This window comes from Pan paniscus, chromosome 6, assembly GCF_029289425.2.
Source record: "Pan paniscus chromosome 6, NHGRI_mPanPan1-v2.0_pri, whole genome shotgun sequence".
NCBI lineage: Eukaryota > Metazoa > Chordata > Mammalia > Primates > Hominidae > Pan > Pan paniscus.
The window spans coordinates 125,543,367-125,555,473 of record NC_073255.2 but is presented as its reverse complement, the minus strand read 5'-3'; positions in this window follow the sequence as shown (position 1 = coordinate 125,555,473).

Here is a 12,107-nt window from a genome sequence, read left to right as displayed (position 1 = left end):
TTATAGACATAGCGGTGTAGATATTTCCATGTTTATATATATTGCGTCGTAGATATTTCCATGTTTATACCGATAGCGGTGTTGGTATTTCCACGTTTATACAGATAGCGGTGTAGATATTTCCATCTTTTTACAGATATCGGAATAGATATTTCCATGTTTACACAGATTGCGGTGTAGATATTTCCATCTTTCTACAGATGGCATTGTAGGTATTTCCAAGTTTATACAGATGGCGGTGTAGATATTTCCATGTTTATATAGATGGAGGTGTAGATATTACCATGTTTATACAGATAGCGGTGTAGATATTTCCATGTTCATACAGATCGCGGTGAAGATATTTCCATGTTTATACAGATTGCGGTGTAGATATTCCATGTTTATACAGATCGCAGTGTAGATATTTCCGTGTTTATACAGATAGCAGTGTAGATATTTCCTTGTTTATACAGATAGCGGTGTAGATATTTCCGTGTTTATAGAGATAGCGATGCAGGTATTTCCATGTTTGTAGACATAGCGGTGTAGATATTTCCATGTTTATATAGATGGTGTTGTAGATATTTCCATGTTTTTACCGATAGCGGTGTTGGTATTTCCACGTTTGTACAGATAGCGATGTAGATATTTCCATGTTTATACACCTCGCGGTGCAGATATTTCTATCTTTATACAGATGGCATTGTAGATATTTCTTTAGTCACACAGATGGCGGTGTAGATGTTTCCATGTTTATACAGATGGCGAAGTAGTTAGTTCCATGTTCATGGAGATGGCAGTGTAGATATTTTAAGGTTTATAGAGATGGCGGTGTAGATATTTCCATGCTTATAGAGATAGCAGTGTAGATATTTACATGTTTATACAGATGGCTGTGTAGATATTTCCATGTGTATACAGATGGCATTGTAGATATTTCCATGTTTATACAGATGACTGTATAGGTATTTCCATGTTTTTACAAATGGCAGTGCAGATTTTTCCATGTTTATAGAGATACCGATGTAGATATTTCCATGTTTGTACAGATGGCGGTGTTGATATTTCCATCTATACACAGTTGGCCGTGTAGATATTTCCATGTTTATACCGATGGCGGCATAGATATTTCCATGGACATGCAGAAGGCGGTGTAGATATTTCCATCTTTATACAGATAGCGGTGTAGATATTTCCATGTTTACACAGATGGTGGTGTAGATATTTCCGTGTTTATACACATGGCGGAGTAGATATTTCCATCTTTATGGAGATGGCAGTGTATATATTTTCATGTTTATAGAGGTGGCGGTGTAGATATTTCCATATTTATTGAGATAGCCGTGTACATATTTCCATCTTCCTACAGATGGCAGTGTAGATATTTCCATGTTTATACAGATGGCCGTGTAGATATTTCCATATTTATAAAGATGTCTGTGTAGATATTTCCATGTGTATACAGATGCTGTTGTAGATATTTCCATGTATATACAGATGGTGGTGTAGATATTTCCATGTTTATTCAGATGACTGTGTAGATATTTCCATGTTTTTACAGATGGCAGTGTAGATATTTCAATGTTTATAGAGATGGCGCTGTAGATATTTCCATGTTTAAACACATAACGGTGGAGATATTTCCATGTTTATACTGACAGCAGTGGAGATATTTCCATGTTTATACACATAGCGGTGTACATATTTCCATGTTTATAGAGACAGCGGTGTAGGTATTTCCATGTTTATACTGATAGCGGTGCATATATTTCCAGGTTTACACAGATGCCTATGCAGATATGTCCATATTTATACAGAGGGCTGTGTAGATATTTCTATGTTTATACAGATGGCAGTGTAGGTATTTAAAAGTTCTTACACATGACTGTGTAGGTATTTCCATGTTTATACAGATGTCTTTGTACATATTTCCATGTTTATAGAGATAGCGGTGTATATATTTCCATGTTTATACAGATAATGGTGTAGATATTTCCATGTTTATACAGATAACGGTGTAGATATTACCATGTTTATACAGACCGCCGTGTAGATATTTCCATGTTTATAGAGATAGAAGTCTAGATAATTCCATGTTTGTACAGATGGCGGTGTTGATGTTTCCATCTATACACAGATTGCCGTGTAGGTATTTCCATGTGTATACAGATGGCATTGTAGATATTTCCATGTTTATAAAGATGGTGGTGTAGATATTTCCATGTTTACACAGATGATTGTATAGGTATTTCCATGTTTATACAGAAGGCGGTGTATATATTTCCATGTTTATATAGATAGCGGTGTAGATATTTCCATGTATATACACATGGCTGTGTAGATATTTCCGTGTTTATGCAGATGGTGGTGTAGATATTTCCATGTTTATACAGATAATTTAGTAAATATTTCCATGTATATACAGATGGCAGTGTAGATATTCCATGTTTATAGAGATCGCGGTGAAGATATTTCCATGTTTATACAGATTGCGGTGTAGATATTCCATGTTTATACAGATCGCGGTGTAGATATTTCCGTGTTTATACAGATAGCAGTGTAGATATTTCCTTGTTTATACAGATAGCGGTGTAGATATTTCCGTGTTTATAGAGATAGCGGTGTAGGTATTTCCATGTTTGTAGACATAGCGGTGTAGATATTTCCATGTTTATATAGATGGTGTTGTAGATATTTCCATGTTTTTACCGATAGCGGTGTTGGTATTTCCACGTTTGTACAGATAGCGATGTAGATATTTCCATGTTTATGCACCTCGCGGTGCAGATATTTATATCTTTACACAGATGGTATTGTAGATATTTCCTTATTCACATGATGGCGGGGTAGATGTTTCCATGTTTATACAGATGGCGGAGTAGTTACTTCCATGTTTATGGAGATGGCAGTGTAGATATTTTCATGTTTATAGAGATGGCAGTGAAGATATTTCCATGTTTATAGAGATAGCAGCGTAAATATTTACATGTTTATACAGATGGCTGTGTAGATATTTCCATGTGTATACAGATGGCATTGTAGATATTTCCATGTTTATACAGATGACTGTATAGGTATTTCCATGTTTTTACAGATGGCAGTGCAGATATTTCCATGTTTATAGAGATAGCGGTGTAGATATTTCCATGTTTGTACAGATGGCGGTGTTGATATTTCCATCTATACACAGATGGCCGTGTAGATATTTCCATGTTTATACAGATGGCGGCGTAGATATTTCCATGGACATGCAGATGGCAGTGTAGATATTTCCATGTTTATACAGATAGCGGTGTAGATATTTCCATGTTTTCACAGATGGTGGTGTAGTTATTTCCGTGTTTATACACATGGCGGAGTAGATACTTCCATCTTTATGGAGATGGCAGTGTAGATATTTTCATGTTTATAGAGATGGCGGTGTAGATATTTACATATCTGTAGAGATAGCGGTGTAGATATTTCCATCTTTCTACAGATGGCAATGTAGATATTTCCATGTTTATACAGATGGCGGTGTAGATATTTCCATATTTATACATATGTCTTGTAGATATTTCCATGTGTATACAGATGATATTGAAGGTATTTCCATGTTTATACAGATGGTGGTGTAGATATTTCCATGTTTATTCAGATGACTGTGTAGATATTTCTATGTTTTTACAGATTGCAGTGTAGATATTTCAATGTTCATAGAGATGGCGCTGTAGATATTTCTATGTTTATACAGAAAGCGGTGGATATATTTCCATGTTTATACAGACAGCAGTGGAGATATTTCCATGTTTATACACATAGCGGTGCACATATTGCCGTGTTTATAGAGACAGCAGTGTAGGTATTTCCATGTTTATACAGATAGCGGTGCAGATATTTCCATGTTTATACAGATGCCTATGCAGTTATCTCCATATTTATACAGAGGGCTGTGTAGATATTTCTATGTTTATACAGATGGCAGTGTAGATATTTCCATGTTCCTACACATGACTGTGTAGGAATTTCCATGTTTATACAGATGGCTTTGTAGATATTTCCATGTCTATAGAGATAGCGGTGCAGATATTTCCATGTTTATACAGATCGTGGTGTAGATATTTCCATGTTTATACAGATCGTAGTGCAGATATTTCCATGTTTATACAGATACCGGTGTAGATATTTCCATGTTTATACAGACCGCAGTGTAGATATTTCCATGTTTATAGAGATAGCAGTGTAGATATTTCCAAGTTTGTACAGATGGCGGTGTTTATGTTTCCATCTATACACAGATTGCCGTGTAGGTATTTCCATGTGTATACAGATGGCATTGTAGATATTTCCATGTTTATACAGATGGCGGTGTAGATATTTCCATGTTTATAGAGATAGCGGTGTAGATATTTCCATATTTATACAGATAACGGTGTAGAAATTTCCATGATTATACAGATAGCGGTGTAAATATTTCCATGTTTATACAGATCACGGTGTAGATATTTCCTTGTTTATACAATTAGCGGTGTAGTTATTTCCATGTTTATACAGATAGTGGTGTAGATATTTCCATGTATATACAGATGGCTGTGTAGATATATCCATGTTTATACAGATGGCTGTGTAGATATTTCCATGTTTATACAGATGACTTTGTAGGTATTTCCATTTTAAAAAGATGGACGTGTAGATATTTCAATGTTTATAGAGATAGCTGTGTAGATATTTCCATGTTTATACAGGTAGCGGTGTAGATATTTCCATGTTTATACAGATCGCGGTGTAGATATTTCCATGTTTATAGAGATCGCGGTATAGATATTTCCATGTTTATACAGATAGCGGTGTAGATATTTCCATGTTTATACAGATAGCGGTGAAGATATTTCCATGTTTATACAGATAGCGATGTAGGTATTTCCATGTTTATAGACATAGCGGTGTAGATATTTCCATGTTTATGTAGATGGCGTTGTAGATATTTCCATGTTTATACCAATAGCGGTGTTGGTATTTACACGTTTATACAGATAGCGATGTAGATATTTCCATGTTTATGCAGCTCGCGGTGCAGATATTTATATCTTTATACAGATGGCATTGTAGATATTTCCTTATTCACATGTTGGCGGGGTAGATGTTTCCATGTTTATACAGATGGCGGATTAGTTAGTTCCATGTTTATGGAGATGGCAGTGTAGATATTTTCATGTTTATAGAGATGGCGGTGAAGATATTTCCATGTTTATAGAGATAGCAGCGTAAATATTTACATGTTTATACAGATGGCTGTGTAGATATTTCCATGTGTATACAGATGGCTTTGTAGATATTTCCATGTTTATACAGATGACTGTATAGGTATTTCCATGTTTTTACAGATGTCAGTGCAGATATTTCCATGTTTATACAGATAGCGGTGTAGATAATTCCATGTTTTCACAGATGGTGGTGTAGATATTTCCGTGTTTATACACATGGTGGAGTAGAAACTTCCATCTTTATGGAGATGGCAGTGTAGATATTTTCATGTTTATAGAGATGGCGGTGTAGATATTTACATATTTGTAGAGATAGCGGTGTAGGTATTTCCATCTTTCTACAGATGGCAGTGTAGATATTTCCATGTTTATACAGATGGCGGTGTAGATATTTCCATATTTATACATATGTCTTGTAGATATTTCCATGTGTATACAGATGATATTGAAGGTATTTCCATCTTTATACAGATGGTAGTGTAGATATTTCCATGTTTATTCAGATGACTGTGTAGATATATCTATGTTTTTACAGATTGCAGTGTAGATATTTCAATGTTCATAGAGATGGCGCTGTAGATATTTCTATGTTTATACAGAAAGCAGTGGAGATATTTCCATGTTTATAGAGACAGCAGTGGAGATATTTCCATGTTTATACACATAGCGGTGCACATATTGCCATGTTTATAGAGACAGCAGTGTAGGTATTTCCATGTTTATTTAGATAGCGGTGCAGATATTTCCATGTTTATACAGATGCCTATGCAGTTATCTCCATATTTATACAGAGGGCTGTGTATATATTTCTATGTTTACACAGATGGCAGTGTAGATATTTCCAGGTTCCTACACATGACTGTGTAGGTATTTCCATGTTTATACAGATGGATTTTTAGATATTTCCATGTCTACAGAGATAGCGGTGCAGATATTTCCATGTTTATACAGATCGTGGTGTAGATATTTCCATGTTTATACAGATTGTGGTGTAGATATTTCCATGTTTATACAGATACCGGTGTAGATATTTCCATGTTTATACAGACCGCAGTGTAGATATTTCCATGTTTATAGAGATAGCAGTGAAGATATTTCCAAGTTTGTACAGATGGCGGTGTTGATGTTTCCATATATACACAGATTTCCGTGTAGGTATTTCCATGTGTATACAGATGGCATTGAAGATATTTCCATGTTTATACAGATGGTGGTGTAGATATTTCCATGTTTACACAGATGTCTATATAGGTATTTCCATGTTTATACAGATGGCGGTGTAGATATTTCCATGCTTATAGAGATAGCGGTGTAGATATTTCCACATTTATACAGATAACGGTGTAGAAATTTCCATGATTATACAGATAGCGGTGTAAATATTTCCATGTTTATACAGATCACGGCGTAGATATTTCCTTGTTTATACAATTAGCGGTGTAGTTATTTCCATGTTTATACAGATCTTGGTGTAGATATTTCCATGTTTATACAGATACCGGTGTAGATATATCCATGTTTATACAGATGGCTGTGTAGATATTTCCATGTTTATACAGATGACTTTGTAGGTATTTCCATGTTTATACAGATGGCCGTGTAGATATTTCAATGTTTATAGAGATAGCTGTGTAGATATTTCCATGTTTATACAGATAGCGGTGTAGATATTTCCATGTTTATACAGATCGCGGTGTAGATATTTCCATGTTTATACAGATCGCGGTATAGATATTTCCATGTTTATACAGATAGCGGTGTAGATATTTCCATGTTTATACAGATAGCGGTGTAGATATTTCCTTGTTTATAGAGATAGCGGTGTAGGTATTTCCATGTTTATAGACATAGCGGTGTAGATATTTCCATGTTTATATAGATGGCGTTGTAGATATTTCCATGTTTATACCAATAGCGGTGTTGGTATTTCCACGTTTATACAGATAGCGATGTAGATATTTCCATGTTTATGCAGCTCGCGGTGCAGATATTTATATCTTTATACAGATGGCATTGTAGATATTTCCTTATTCACATGATGGCGGTGTAGATGTTTCCATGTTTATACAGATGGCGGTGTAGTTAGTTCCATGTTTATGGAGATGGCAGTGTAGATATTTTCATGTTTATAGAGATGGCGGTGAAGATATTTCCATGTTTATAGAGATAGCAGCGTAAATATTTACATGTTTATACAGATGGCTGTGTAGATATTTCCATGTGTATACAGATGGCATTGTAGATATTTCCATGTTTATACAGATGACTGTATAGTTATTTCCATGTTTTTACAGATGGCAGTGCAGATATTTCCATGTTTACAGAGATAGCGGTGTAGATATTTCCATGTTTGTACAGATGGCGGTGTTGATATTTCCATCTATACACAGATGGCCGTGTAGATATCTCCATGTTTATACAGATGGCGGTGTAGATATTTCCATGGACATGCAGATGGCAGTGTAGATATTTCCATGTTTATACAGATAGCGGTGTAGATATTTCCATGTTTTCACAGATGGTGGTGTAGATATTTCCGTGTTTATACACATGGCGGAGTAGATACTTCCATCTTTATGGAGATGGCAGTGTAGATATTTTCATGTTTATAGAGATGGCGGTGTAGATATTTACATATTTGTAGAGATAGCGCTGTAGATTTTCCATCTTTCTACAGATGGCAGTGTAGAGATTTCCATGTTTATACAGATGGCGGTGTAGATATTTCCATATTTATACATATGTCTTGTAGATATTTCCATGTGTATACAGATGATATTGAAGGTATTTCCATGTTTATACAGATGGTGGTGTAGATATTTCCATGTTTATTCAGATGACTGTGTAGATATTTCTATGTTTTTACAGATTGCAGTGTAGATATTTCAATGTTCATAGAGATGGCGCTGTAGATATTTCTATGTTTATACAGAAAGCGGTGGAGATATTTCCATGTTTATACAGACAGCAGTGGAGATATTTCCATGTTTATACACATAGCGGTGCATATATTGCGATGTTTATAGAGACAGCAGTGTAGGTATTTCCATGTTTATACAGATAGCGGTGCAGATATTTCCATGTTTATACAGATGCCTATGCAGTTATCTCCATATTTATACAGAGGGCTGTGTAGATATTTCTATGTTTATACAGAGGGCAGTGTAGATATTTCCATGTTCCTACACATGTCTGTGTAGGTATTTCCATGTTTATACAGATAGCTTTGTAGATATTTCCATGTCTATAGAGATAGCGGTGCAGATATTTCCATGTTTATTCAGATCGTGGTGTAGATATTTCCATGTTTATACAGATCGTGGTGTAGATATTTCCATATTTATACAGATACCGGTGTAGATATTTCCATGTTTATACAGACGCAGTGTAGATATTTCCATGTTTATAGAGATAGCAGTGTAGATATTTCCAAGTTTGTACAGATGGCGGTGTTGATGTTTCCATCTATACACAGATTGCCGTGTAGGTATTTCCATGTGTATACAGATGGCATTGTATATATTTCCATGTTTATACAGATGGTGGTGTAGATATTTCCATGTTTACACAGATGTCTATACAGGTATTTCCATGTTTATACAGATGGCGGTGTAGATATTTCCATGTTCATAGAGATAGCGGTGTAGATAATTCCATATTTATACAGATAACGGTGGAGAAATTTCCATGATTATACAGAGAGCGGTGTAAATATTTCCATGTTTATACAGATCACGGTGTAGATATTTCCTTGTGTATACAATTAGCGGTGTAGTTATTTCCATGTTTACACAGATCGTGGTGTAGATATTTCCATGTTCATACAGATACCGGTGTAGATATATCCATGTTTATACAGATTGCTGTGTAGATATTTCCATGTTTATACAGATGACTTTGTAGGTATTTCCATGTTTATACAGATGGCCGTGTAGATATTTCAATGTTTATAGAGATAGCTGTGTAGATATTTCCATGTTTATACAGATAGCGATGTAGATATTTCCATGTTTATACAGATCGCGGTGTAGATATTTCCATGTTTATACAGATCGCGGTATAGATATTTCCATGTTTATACTGATAGCGGTGTAGATATTTCCATGTTTATACAGATAGCGGTGTAGATATTTCCATGTTTATAGAGATAGCGGTGTAGGTATTTCCATGTTTATAGACATAGCGGTGTGGATATTTCCATGTTTATATAGATGGCGTTGTAGATATTTCCATGTTTATGCAGCTCGCGGTGCAGATATTTATATCTTTATACAGATGGCATTGTAGATATTTCCTAATTCACATGATGGCGGTGTAGATGTTTCCATGTTTATACAGATGGCGGAGTAGTTAGTTCCATGTTTATGGAGATGGCAGTGTAGATATTTTCATGTTTATAGAGATGGCGGTGAAGATATTTCCATGTTTATAGAGACAGCAGCATAAATATTTACATGTTTATACAGATGGCTGTGTAGATATTTCCATGTGTATACAGATGGCATTGTAGATATTTCCATGTTTATACAGATGACTGTATAGGTATTTCCATGTTTTTACAGATGGCAGTGCAGATATTTCCATGTTTATAGAGATAGCGGTGTAGATATTTCCATGTTTGTACAGATGGCGGTGTTGATATTTCCATCTATACACAGATGGCCGTGTGGATATTTCCATGTTTATACAGATGGCGGCGTAGATATTTCCATGTTTATACAGATAGCGGTGTAGATATTTCCATGTTTTCACAGATGGTGGTGTAGATATTTCCGTGTTTATACACATGGCGGGGTAGATACTTCCATCTTTATGGAGATGGCAGTGTAGATATTTTCATGTTTATAGAGATGGCGGTGTAGATATTTACATATTTGTAGAGATAGCGGTGTAGATATTTCCATCTTTCTACAGATGGCAGTGTAGATATTTCCATGTTTATACAGATGGCGGTGTAGATATTTCCATATTTATACATATGTCTTGTAGATATTTCCATGTGTATACAGATGATATTGAAGGTATTTCCATCTTTATACAGATGGTAGTGTAGATATTTTCATGTTTATTCAGATGACTGTGTAGATATTTCTATGTTTTTACAGATTGCAGTGTAGATATTTCAATGTTCATAGAGATGGCGCTGTAGATATTTCTATGTTTATACAGAAAGCGGTGGAGATATTTCCATGTTTATACAGACAGCAGTGGAGATATTTCCATGTTTATACACATAGCGGTGCACATATTGCCATGTTTATAGAGACAGCAGTGTAGGTATTTCCATCTTTATGTAGATAGCGGTGCAGATATTTCCATGTTTATACAGATGCCTATGCAGTTATCCCCATATTTATACAGAGGGCTGTGTAGATATTTCTATGTTTATACAGATGGCAGTGTAGATATTTCCATGTTCCTACACATGACTGTGTAGGTATTTCCATGTTTATACAGATGGATTTTTAGATATTTCCATGTCTACAGAGATAGCGGTGCAGATATTTCCATGTTTATACAGATCGTGGTGTAGATATTTCCATGTTTATACAGATTGTGGTGTAGATATTTCCATGTTTATACAGATACCGGTGTAGATATTTCCATGTTTATACAGACCGCAGTGTAGATATTTCCATGTTTATAGAGATAGCAGTGTAGATATTTCCAAGTTTGTACAGATGGCGGTGTTTACGTTTCCATCTATACACAGATTGCCGTGTAGGTATTTCCATGTGTATACAGATGGCATTGAAGATATTTCCATGTTTATACAGATGGTGATGTAGATGTTTCCATGTTTACACAGATGTCTATATAGGTATTTCCATGTTTATACAGATGGCGGTGTAGATATTTCCATGTTTATAGAGATAGCGGTGTAGATACTTCCACATTTATACAGATAACGGTGTAGAAATTTCCATGATTATACAGATAGCGGTGTAAATATTTCCATGTTTATACAGATCACGGTGTAGACATTTCCTTGTTTATACAATTAGCGGTGTAGTTATTTCCATGTTTATACAGATCTTGGTGTAGATATTTCCATGTTTATGCAGATACCGGTGTAGATATTTCCATGTTTATACAGATCGCGGTGTTGATATTTCCATGTTTATACAGATCGCGGTATAGATATTTCCATGTTTATACAGATAGCGGTGTAGATATTTCCATGTTTATACAGATAGCGGTGTAGATATTTCCATGTATATAGAGATAGCGGTGTAGGTATTTCCATGTTTATAGACATAGCGGTGTAGATATTTCCATGTTTATGTAGATGGCTTTGTAGATATTTCCATGTTTATACCGATAGCGGTGTTGGTATTTCCACGTTTATACAGATAGCGATGCAGATATTTCCATGTTTATGCAGCTCGCGGTGCAAATATTTATAACTTTATACAGATGGTATTGTAGATATTTCCTTATTCACATGATGGCGGGGTAGATGTTTCCATGTTTATACAGATGGCGGAGTAGTTACTTCCATGTTTATGGAGATGGCAGTGTAGATATTTTCATGTTTATAGAGATGGCAGTGAAGATATTTCCATGTTTATAGAGATAGCAGCGTAAATATTTACATGTTTATACAGATGGCTGTGTAGATATTTCCATGTGTATACAGATGGCATTGTAGATATTTCCATGTTTACACAGATGTCTATATAGGTATTTCCATGTTTATACAGATGGCGGTGTAAATATTTCCATGTTCATAGAGATAGCGGTGTAGATAATTCCATATTTATACAGATAACGGTGTAGAAATTTCCATGATTATACAGAGAGCGGTGTAAATATTTCCATGTTTATACAGATCACGGTGTAGATATTTCCTTGTGTATACAATTAGCGGTGTAGTTATTT